Below are 11,905 nucleotides of genomic sequence, written 5' to 3' on the forward strand. Positions count from 1 at the left end.
CCAACTGTTCCCCCTGGTGTTGATGTTGTTGCTACTTCTCTACTTCTATATACATCCCCCCATTTTTCACTCTCCTTATTTCTCCCTCCTCTTTCCCCTTCACTCCTATCCTCCATTTCCCTACTATTTTCCTCCCTTTTCCTTTTTAATTCCTCCATTACTTCGTTGCTCATCTGTTCCAATATTCTTTCATCTTCTTTCTTTCTTTCCCATTTCACCCTTTCTCTTTCTATTGCTTTCCCTTCTTCATATTTCTTAGCTGCCTCTGATACTACCCTCCTCCTCCATATTTCCAATTCCCTTTCCTTGTCCTCTTCTTCCTTCTTTTTTTCTCTCAACACTACTCTTGACACCCTTTCTGCTGCTGCTCTTACCCTTCCATCTTCTATCCTTTGCTCCTCATTTCGTTCCCTTAATTTGTCCAATTCGTTTTTACCCTCTTTCCTTTTCCTCACTCTCTCTTTTTCCCCCTTCTCAAGCTCTGTTAGTAATTCATTCTGCTCATCCCTTAGCTTTGCCAATTTTTCCTCCAAAATCTCTTCTCTTTGTCGTAGTAGCTCCTCCCCCTTCATCTCACTCTCCCTTGTACTATCCTCGCCTGTTCTCTTTACTGCCTCCCTTTCTTCTCCCGTTAGTGAACCCCGTAATTTTAATAATATCTGTGCAGCTACCCACTCATCATGTCCTATCTCTACAATCTGCTCTTCTCCAATCCTCCCCTCCCCCACTATCTTCCTGTGAGCCACATATGGTGGAGGGCTGTATGCCGGGTTCGAGTATCCTTCAGCCGCCCTTAACTGTCCTTCTATTTCTCCTAGTTCTCTTAAAGGGTACAACCCTTGTCCCTCTGTTTTCACTCCCGGTGCTATGGGTATCTCGTTGCTCGGTTCCTTTTTTATGTCTTCTAATTTATCAATCTTTTCTCTTCCCTCTCCTTCATTCTCCGCATTCTTTTTCCTTTCACACCCCTTTTCCCCATCCGTTCCCTCTTTCATAATCTCCTTTACTTCCGGTGTTTCTCCCATAGAAAACATTCCATTTGGTCCTGGTCGGGATCCCTGGAACATCCTCCACAAGTTAAACACCTCCATATGGCTCGCCAACTTCTTCCCCTTGTATGTATTGTGCAGATGGTTTAGCAATGAATGTTGGGCATATGGATCGAAACTACCATTAGGCGGCCATGGTGTTAACATTTTGTTATCCGTCCCCTGGGTCCACTCTATGCTGTACTTAATTAATTTCTCCCTATGGGGTGGCAGTGTGGTGCATATGTGTTGTAGTGGGGTAGTGAGGGTGTTCCCCCACCCTCCCGACCCTGTCCCATATGACATAGTTGTGCCCCACTTGTTACTCCTCCCTTCGCTATCAGTTTGCAATTTACAACCTTATATTGTTTACCTGGCCCCTTAAGTGTGGGGATTTACGACAATCCTTTACAAAGTATGCAATGATAATAATTAAAAAAAAACAAAAAATAATAAAACACAAATATATATATGTATAATTTTGTATTGTATATTCCTTCCCCTACGGCCCCCTGCGGCCGAAGCGCACGCAGCCCCCTGTGACTGCGTACCCCTTACGACGATCTTATACAGTCGTCCTTATTCCTCGTTCTCCTCCCCCTTTTACATTTGCCGTGGCCGGCGTTCTCCGTGCTCAGCCACGCCCCTCTCCCCTTCTCCTCTTCCAATCCACTCGTTTATTGTTTATCTTCGTATCCGCTCCCTCATCATTTTTCTCTTACCCACCACTTTCAAAACTCAATGTTCCTTGTGCTCGTGATATCCTATAAAATCCCTACTGGTGACGTCACCGATGTCTTTACGCTACTAGTACATTCTCATTATTAATTTCAAAATACACTTGCAATTTACCCCCGCTAACCCTACAGCTGTCTTCCTGTCTCTCCTGGAACAAGGTAATCTCATCAATAATATAATCGGACTGCACACGCTGCGTCGCCTCGCGTGTGATACGCCCCTCAACAGGAGGGCTTAACCAGCCAATTATCTTCCGTATTTGGCAACTATGCAACTAGCTACCCCCTACAGGGAAACGTCATCTACCTATCGAGTTTCTTGCTCGACCAATAGGAAACCTCATCTACCTATCGAGTTTCTTGCTCGAACAATAGGAAACCTCATCTACCTATCGAGTTTCTTGCTCGAACAATAGGGAACCTCATCTACTCATTGATCAATAAATGCCAAATCATAGGAAACCACACACGCCCACCCCTACACGTTAGTCGCGATTTAGGCCAATCAGTGTCTACGAGCGGCCACACGTGATGTTTCGTGCTCCGCCCCCCTCTTTCGCGTGACTGCTCTCGCACTCTTTTCACTCCCTTTCATTCCATTGCCAACACTATATTGTCAAACCTTCGCCGCGCACCTGTGCAACACCTCCCTCCTCCCTTATTTAATTCCTCCCCCCTCCCTCACAATTTCGCATTGCTCGTTGTGTGTGTCATGCTCACCAAGTTCTCTCGATGCAGGGCCGCTCGACTGCGTGCACCCCTCCAAGCGGCTCGCCACCTCCCCTCGTCTGGACCACGTCTGGACACTCGCCAACCGCGGGCGGGATACTTCTCAACCGGCTCCCGAGGGCCAATATCCGGATTGCGCTGTCCGGTCTTCTCGCAGCTCCGCGATGGTCCTGTAGTCCTCAGAAGGGGGCAACGGCAGAGGGGGCCGCGCCGCCGGGCCTCCTCGCAACGGGAGTGCCTGGAAAAAGTAAAAATAAAAAGTCGATCTTAAACAGATCTCAGCAGTGCCTCCAACTTGTCGGGGGGGAAATTCTGCCGGGGTCGGCCGGACCGTCCGCAGACCTCCAGGCAGGGAGGCCCCAACTCCTCCCGTGTGTATCCCAGATAAGATGAGATAGAGTATGAGACGCACACAAGGAGCAAGGTGACTCTGCTGTTTATTAGACAAAACGGCAGGGATGGGTCATGGAGCGCACGCGTTCGTCCTGACACACACACAATCGTGGGGCTCGCTGGCCCTTTTTACTGTATTATGACGCGCTACTTGCGTCACTTCAGAAAGTTAACAAAAAACCTATCGCCACTCTTAATTGGGTGTTCGAGTGGTAGGGTTAGTATAGCACACATATAGAGAAAGATATTAGTGGACAAGGTGTAGTCAGGTGGTATATCTGGGTTGTCCCTACAATTAGATACATGAAAATTGTTACATGAAGGCTCCTGAGGATTGGCTAAATGTGCTGGCGTCAGTGATAAGAGCCCCATGTTCTGATTGGTGCGCCCGTGAGCTTCCGAGCCTGGGACCACCGTCGTTCCCAGCTCTCGGTGTACCTGTAAGTTGCAACAATGTTTCACTATGGGTACATGCAGACAATGTGAGGACTTATTCATAGCTAGACGGGGTACCGTTCCCACTGTTGCAGATGTCCATTGAGCCTTTCAAGTGTATCTGCCAGTGTCTCGTAGCGAGGGATCCAGACGCCTCTGTTCTCCCGGGTTTGGCATCTCGTCAGGTTCGGCTTGGTCACGTGGGGAGGGACCGTGAAAGAGGCATAATTCTGCACAATTAATATTGTTTTTCTACTGTGCGTCTGGTTTAATCTGTCGGTGTGACTTTAACGTTGGTGCGCGGAGTGCGAGGTTGCAACATCGTGCCTTTGATGATTTGCTCTTTGTACGTGGGTTTGCAACATTGCGACCTTGGCTGGTTGCTTCGCCAAGCTCATTCTGCAGGATCAGCAACTGACTCTTGTCTTGTTGATGTCCACGGGAGCTCTTGTTTGAGGCCTACTTTGGCCCGGTGCATAAGTTGTCCGTTTGGTGCACAGGTGCTTTAGGTTATAGGAGCATATAATTCCATAATCAGTATTGTCTTTATTATATTTCTCATGGTGGTAACTGGTTTCAAAGAGAAGCGTGAGCAAGCTAGTAAAAAGTTCATGACGCGTCTTGCGTTTCTGCATTCTGAAAGCCTATATAAAAATAATAAAGATGCACGTCCGTGAATATGCCTGTCGCCTACGTCATAGCACTGAGTATATTCTTCGTGTAGGTTGGTGTGGGAATGTCCAGTGTGTATATTTGTACAGATGTGCTTCCCGTTGTCTAGGTCGTCATGGCATCTCTAACGACGTGTAGATTTTAGTCTAGTTGATCCGCGCCGCAGGTGTCGGCATGGCCAGTGCGGGCTGCTGGGCAAGCAGATGGACACATCCGTATGTTCCTGTACCAGGGTATCTGGTCGTCTGGTAAATGGGCAAACTCTTCTCGTGGCGGGTGTTTGGGTCGTGACCCTCTAGGCCAAGCGCGAGAGGTGAAGGATGGGAGCCTGGTTTTCCATTCTCCCACTTCAGCACCATTCCTCTAAAGCAGAGATTGCCAGCTAATCTAAAAAATGTGTATTTAATGTTCTTAAAGGCACAATTTTCGAAATAATGTGTACTTGAAGATTGTCAACAAATTATGTGAAAGACTACAAACAGTTAGAATACGCCCACAGGTATCTAACTACCCAACAGAATGGAAGAATGACACAAATAAATGATTATCACAGATCGTTGGAAACAAATGCACAGATAGAATACGCGTACAGTTATTTAACTGTTGTTAAAAATCGGCAGGAAGGCAACAAACAAAACAGTAATGGGAAAGATGAAGGAAACAGGATATAACAACGACACAAATGAATGAGTATCACAAATCTGTGGGAACAAATGCACAGTTAGAATACGCCTGCAGGTATCTAACTGTTGTTAAAAATGGGCAGGAAGGCAACAAACATAACATTGATCAGAAAGATGAAGGAAACAAGGAAGTAGTTAGTACCATAGGAAATGAAGGTTTTTTTTTAATCCGACAAGGATTTTATTTCCCCAGACCCAAGGATTAGAAAAGCAAACACAGAAACTGAGCGCAATGCACAGTACACTGGTTTGTAAACTAAATATGAGGGTAAAAAAAAGGTTAACTGTCTATTATGCAATGTCAAAAAATGCAAACACTAACACACCTTTTTCTTTCATCACAGAAATCTACACATGGGAATGTACACGTCTAATCTATGGTACTAATGTGCTGCAGTGCCTGTAGCCTGGCCCTTGCATCTTTGGTGAGTAACCTACCACCTACCCCTTACGACCAAGGTACAAGGAGTATAGTTCGTATCCACAACCATCACTGCATATCAAAACCATGGTCCTTGTAAATTACCTACTTATAAATTTACTTTTCGGACCATTGTCTGCAGCCATGAAGCTAAGACACTGGGGCGTCAACACAACTAGCGCATTACACCACACCCATATTGACTTGTAATATGGCATGGCCATATTGACTCTTTGGCCGTGCACCCAAGAGTGCAGGGTCTCTCCAAAAACACCTCAGTGATGTGTGGTAGTGGCGGTTTTTCTATAGGTGTGATATCCTTCAGTGCTTCTGGCCAGAGGCTTCACTCCTAGCTGTATGTCCATAGATCTTACATGGGATGGGTGTGCAGTGGCTTGCACGTGTAGTACTTATAACTTTGTTCTTGGGTGTATGGCCTTTGGCCATGCACCCAAGACTGGACATACTCCCCAATACTTGCCAATCGAAACGCAATACTACGGGTGTATGCATGGGTGGCACATGCTACGGTGGTTATGGCCAGGGCCTAGAGTTTTGGAAGTAAGGCCTTCGGCCTTACTTTTTTTGCAAAGTTTGGTGAGGATTCGTCCAGGGAGAGCGAAGTTCTAATCCGCCCAAAAAGTGCTCTTCCTATGGAAACAGCAACTTAACCATAACAACATGGCCACTGCCATGTAATATATATATATATATATATATATATATATATATATATATATATATATATATAGAAAAAGGACTGGAAACCAATCCGGGTTACACCGGCACTCCGGCTATGATGAAAGCGAAAGGCTGGATGTCTTCAATAAATCCACACACAGACTTGTGTTCCGTGCAGTCAAAGTGTCCTTTATTGTTTAAGATATATGGACAAAGGAGGCAGCAACGGTCTTAGGTGCAAGAAAGGAACGACACGTTTCACCCTACTCGGCTTCGTCTGGTATGTGACATAGAGAGAGGACTGTGGTATTATATAGACAAGTATATGAGTCCTTTTTCAATGTTTTGCACTAAAATAAGGTAACAAGTGGTAGACAAAAATGCAGCCATGTTGGAACCTGCATAACAACACATCTCAGTGCATTTATAAGAGACACAGCGTTTTCATAAACAGTGTAGCGGTTCGAAACATGTTTGTTTGATCAAACCAAATGTCCCAAGTGGGTAAGGGGTGGACAGAAAGCCTGAAATTACTGATATTGAATCACTGATATTAAATCATGTGGTTTCATCTTGGTATTTGCCAATGTCAATAAAATTAGGTAAGGCGATCGTACACCGTCTTCTATTGTTCTTGTGCAGTGGGAATGGAAGCAGACAACAGTCCCTCAAGTGTTAGTCGGATGCGAATTGAGGTTTCAGAGTGTAATAGATAAACGGTCTCCTGCAGAGTCTGGGGACAGTTATCTCGTTTTAGTTTGGATATAAGAAGAGACTGTGAGATGGCATCAAAAGCGTTGCGGAGATCAACAAATGCAAAAATTACAGGCTGTTTTAATGTTTGACATTGTGTCTTTTTAGCATTAAGACAAAGCAGATTTATGTTGGTGCCCATGCCTGCCAGAAACCCTGTCTGAAGGGTCCCGTCTGTTGGTTATCTTTGTCCACACATTGAAATCATGTAAGATAATTTAGCAAAGATTTCCCCTGGAGCATTTAAAAGCGCAATAAGTCTATAATTGTGCGATCACCTTTTTTTATGGATCGGCACAATTATAGACGTCTTCCAGGACAAAGAGATAGTACGTGATGATAGAACCTGTTGGAAAAGTTTGTTCAGGATCGAAGCCCATAAGGATGTATTTGCTTTGAACAAAAAATGCTGCGCCCATCAGGGCCAGCAGCCCTTGAATAGCTGATCTTCTTGATATAGTCTTCTATATTGGATTGTGAACATTCTACTGCCCAATCTTTGTCATTTTCAAGGATGTAGACATAGTTTAAAAAATTAGGATCAGCATATAAATTGGTGTAGTGAAGTATCCACTGTGCCTCTGTGATATTATGTGATTGTACCAAAGGCTGAATCTGCTGAGCACAACGGTTAAAAACGGGCCATGTTTCTGCAGAGTGTTTACTAGCTATCAGTCTCAGCATATGCTCACTTTCGTTGTGTAGGATCTGCGCTCGATGTTGTCGTATCCAGTTATGATACCTGAACTTGGCAGTTTTCAGGAGCTGAATCTGAGGTGATTGGTTCAGCAGTAGAATTAATTTTTTTTCTCGTCGATATTGTGCTTTTCTTGTTTTTATTTCGAGATCAAACGTGTGTGCATGGGAAGACCACACTCGTCCAATGGTTTTACTTGGGTTCTTATACTCAAAACGAGAGACTACATATCACTCACATATCACATATCAATAGTCCCGGCTAATATTCTAACGTGGAGAATTATAATATTGCCATTTGCCCTAAGTTCTTCATAGAGAATTATAGCATTGCCATTGGGATAAGTCCCTCTTAATCATTACAGCTGCAAATATAACTAATGGGTCCAAAGTTATAATTCTGCTTGTAATCAATGTTGACATGATATAGATAAAACTGAATTGTAGAAACTCTAGATATAGGTTATGAGTGCATTGCTCACCTTGTAAGCATAGTATCCATATATATTGAAGGATGTCCTGTCAGGATTCATCCAGGCTCCATCAGGTATGCTGTGTGTTGCGTCTTGCAGACGCCATTTTGTTTCTGTATTTATGTTACGCAGATGACATAATGCACGTGTGATGCGTGATTTCATACCCGTTCGGTTGTTGGTAAACATATAGCTTCCCTTTATAATGCCTGTAATCGGATTAGAATCGGTTCCCAAATTCTTCACTAATACTCTGGTAAATAGAAATCAGATCACATTTGAGCTGTCCACAGTAGCATTCACTGTCCAGTGACGTAGCTCTCATTACAGATCCCATCCATTCTACTGATGTAACTGTTTTGGGTACAAGTAATGGTTGATGAGAAAGTGTTATGAAGTGCACCTGATACTCTGATGGTATCTCTATTGTATACCAGTCTATATGCTAATTCCCACAGGCCAATGCTGTTGTTTTTTGGCATATCTCTTTCCATGCTAAACACAATAAGATAATTTCTATATTAAGGAAACGTTGTGTCTAGATAACCCAGTGGTCCGGGTATGTGACTGTCCTCGCAAACCTACAGTGCTCTATAAGTGAAGCAAAGCTCCATATTGTACATGCTAATGATGCTTGACAATTTCTAAAGTGATCACTAGTTTCCAATACTAATCTCAAAAGTAACCATTCACATTCTAAAGTGTTAGACCTGAAGTTTAAAGCTGAGTAAGATTTTACCTTGCAGTATTTGACAATACAATCAAACAAGGAGTATAAAAACATTAATTCTGTGCTTGTTATGGTCTCAATACAAGTAAATATTTACATTCTAATTTGAACAATATAGTTATTGTCTTCTTTTTAAACCCGCCATGACTACCCAATTTGATGTAAGGTACCATGGATCTGGCAGATCATTCCAGTAAATCTTTTTTCCAATCAAATTAAAATAAACATTCCCCTTGCAATATTCATGAATCAAATGTGAGGTTCGCAGACCTGAGCTTGTACAGGAAAACATTAATTTTGTGCTGTTTGTTAAGACCAACAGTAGTGCATCTTAGTTGACGGCTCAATCTTGATTCAAGTTGTCTGAGCAGTAATTTTAAGTCACCTCATCTTCTGCCACATTTTGCTCTGGTAAATCCATTGAATTATATATTCATTTTATCCCCCATTTGGTGTTCCTCCTGCAGATGATTGTCGAGTGGCATTCTATGGTCTTGGCTGTTCAGGCTGGACAGATTTTCTCTTATACGTATTTCTCATACTGTGATCCTCACATAGATCTTCTGACAAATAGAAATACTGGCATATACCACATATTCTGAGTGACATCTAATGAAATCTTGAATGTTTACTTTCATACCCCCATTGCACAATAATATGTTAGTGTCAGGGTTCGATAATCTTCACATGCTGCAAGTTCCACATTTGTGGGAGCCTTTTCTCAAGGGTTCAAGCCATTCACGACCTCCTTTCTCTTCACTTGCTTTGAGAAAAGATGGACTCAATTTATTCTTGATAGAGGCATTGTGTATATAAACATGGGTTTGTCAGCTATATATTCCTTTAGATCAGTGTCCAACAGTAGGATGTGCCAGTGTTTCTTCACCATTTTAAAGAGCACATTACTGCCTTTAGAGTAATTAGTGATAAGGTTGATGCAAGGTATTTGTCTGGACTTAGTCTTCTCTATTGGATTGACCATGTTCTTCCTCTCAACATTTCTAACCTTATCGCAAGCTTTGAGGATACATTCCCTCGAGTAACCTGTCTCAAACAACCTATTGGTCAGCAACTTACATTCCTGCTAGTAAACTGTGTCGTGCTGCAAGATCTGTGAGCCCTATAGAAATCCCCTACAGGAATATTATCAATGGTGGATTTCTTATGGCAGCTGGTAGCATACAGTGTTGAGTTAACTTCTGCAGACTTCCTATATGTTGTTGTTTCCAATCTCTCATTAGCTACATAGATATGCAAATCTAAAAAATATATAGCCTTGTCATCAATGTGGCCTGTTAATTTTATTACCAAATGTGTTGTTGTTCAGATAGTTGACAAATTCTCTCAAACTGGCCTCAGTGCCACTCCAAATCACAATCATGTCATCTATATAATGCTTCCATTGCTTGACTTGATGTCCATATGCATTGTCTTTCAGGGCAAAGGTTTTCTCAAACTGGCCCATAAACAAGTTAGCTAGCGACGGGGCATATTTATCCCCCAATGCTACGCCCTTTGTCTGCAGGTAATAATCATTATCAAAGAGAATGTTATGTTCCAGAGTGAATTTGAGAAACTCATTAATCATTAACACATGTTCGCGGTTGGATGCCGAAAAATCTTTGAATGTGTAGTCAATTGTTTGGATGGCTAATGAGTGATCAATTGACATGCATAGAGACTTTTCATCAAGTGCGGCTAGTAAGAATCCTGATCGCCATTCAGTCTGCTCTAATAGTTGTAGAACTTGGGTTGAATCTCTAATGTTTGATTGTAAAAGGTATACTTGTTCCTTGATTGCACTGTCTATGTATTCAGACAGTCCTTCAGTGGCCCAGCTTATAACACTTACAATTGGGCGTACCTCAGGTACTCATAATTCTTGTGTACTTCTCTAAGAAAGTATATTGTTGGCATAGTGGGTTCAGTTCAGTAAGGAAGAGTCTCTCTTTGTCAGTTAGCAGACCCTTCCTGTAGCATTTCTGAAAGAGTTCTACCAGCTCTTTTATTACTCTCTTGGTAGGGATCACTGTCAATTTAGTATAGCAACCTGGGGTATGTAAATGGTGTTCTCCCATAAGAATGTAATCCAATCTGTTTAGAATGACCACATTACCCCCTTTGTTGGCCTCTTTGATAACTATACGATTGTTTTTTGCCAAATGTAGGGGGAAACAGAGGTCAAGACCACACAAAAAGGCTTACCAGATCGAGCTCCAGGATGTAAACAACAAAGGAACAGAACAGAACCTTGTGATAAACCTATCAGATAGGAACCCACTAATACTGAAGTATCGTTCCTTAGCAAAGGACGCTCCTTTGCACCAACAGTGGGAACCGATCTCATAGACTTTCAAATAGATATTAATAAGTTTATAAGAAAACTCAAATAACAAAAAAATCATCAGGAAGTTAAAACATACGAACACATTGAGGCACACATCCCCCAAAGTGAGCTAGCAATAGCAGATATTAAAAACACTCATTTATTACTATCACTGGAACCAGACACTTGAAGTATATATTGTTTAAGGGCATAACATTTATTCAACTTTGGAATTATGAACTTTGAGACGATAAGCCAACTAGAATAGGCCACTCCAACCAGGAGATGTTTTGATGCTTTAAGCTGGGTCTGGCCCAACTCTAATCAATAATGGGAGAAAGGAATGAGCATTATATAACATTGATATGTGAGCATATAATATAGAGTCCACAAATCTTGAATGGGGTTTGACTTGGTAAACCCATTTAATCCGCACAAATGTAATAATATTTGATAAACTGTGACACTACGGCCAGACAGCATGGTCCACTCCAGAAATCTGCAGAGAATGGCAAGGAACTGAAAGAGGTAAGTTTTAAGAGCCTTCCGAAATGCTAAATGATCATTAATGCTTTGTAAATAATTAGGTAGTGAGTTCCACAAACCAGGTGCGAGAGTGTTAAAAGCCTGACCGCCGACCCAAGCTCTTTGGAAGCAAGGGACTCTCAGAAGTTTTTGGGACACCGAACGGAGCCACCTTGAAGGAGTGTACGGAATGAGGTTCAACTGCAGATACTCAGTACCCAACTGATAGAACGCCAATGAGAAATGCACAGATTGGCATTATTCACTTGGAAGTGTGGGTATGTGGCTGCTCGAACAGTATAAGCAATTAGAGACACTGTTGCAACAATATGAACAAATAGAGAAACTGTGACTGATCAGTGAATTATTGGGATCACAATGTTACATAAGACAATGGTATTGAAGTGACACAGAGATACTGATTTTTGCGATCACTCTGCAATAAGCGGCTTTATACTAATATTGAGTCTTGTGATTAGTCTGTAATAAGGTACTTTATATTAAACATGTTTTTCATATTTCTGTTTATTAATTTTTATTTTTTATTTTTATTTCCAATTTCTATTCTGTGATGTATGCCACAAGCCTTCCAAACTCCATCTCCTCCCATCTCAAACTGTTTC

Source organism: Ambystoma mexicanum, chromosome 2p (genome assembly GCF_040938575.1).
Source record: "Ambystoma mexicanum isolate Mex_15411 chromosome 2p, UKY_AmexF1_1, whole genome shotgun sequence".
Classification (NCBI taxonomy): domain Eukaryota; kingdom Metazoa; phylum Chordata; class Amphibia; order Caudata; family Ambystomatidae; genus Ambystoma; species Ambystoma mexicanum.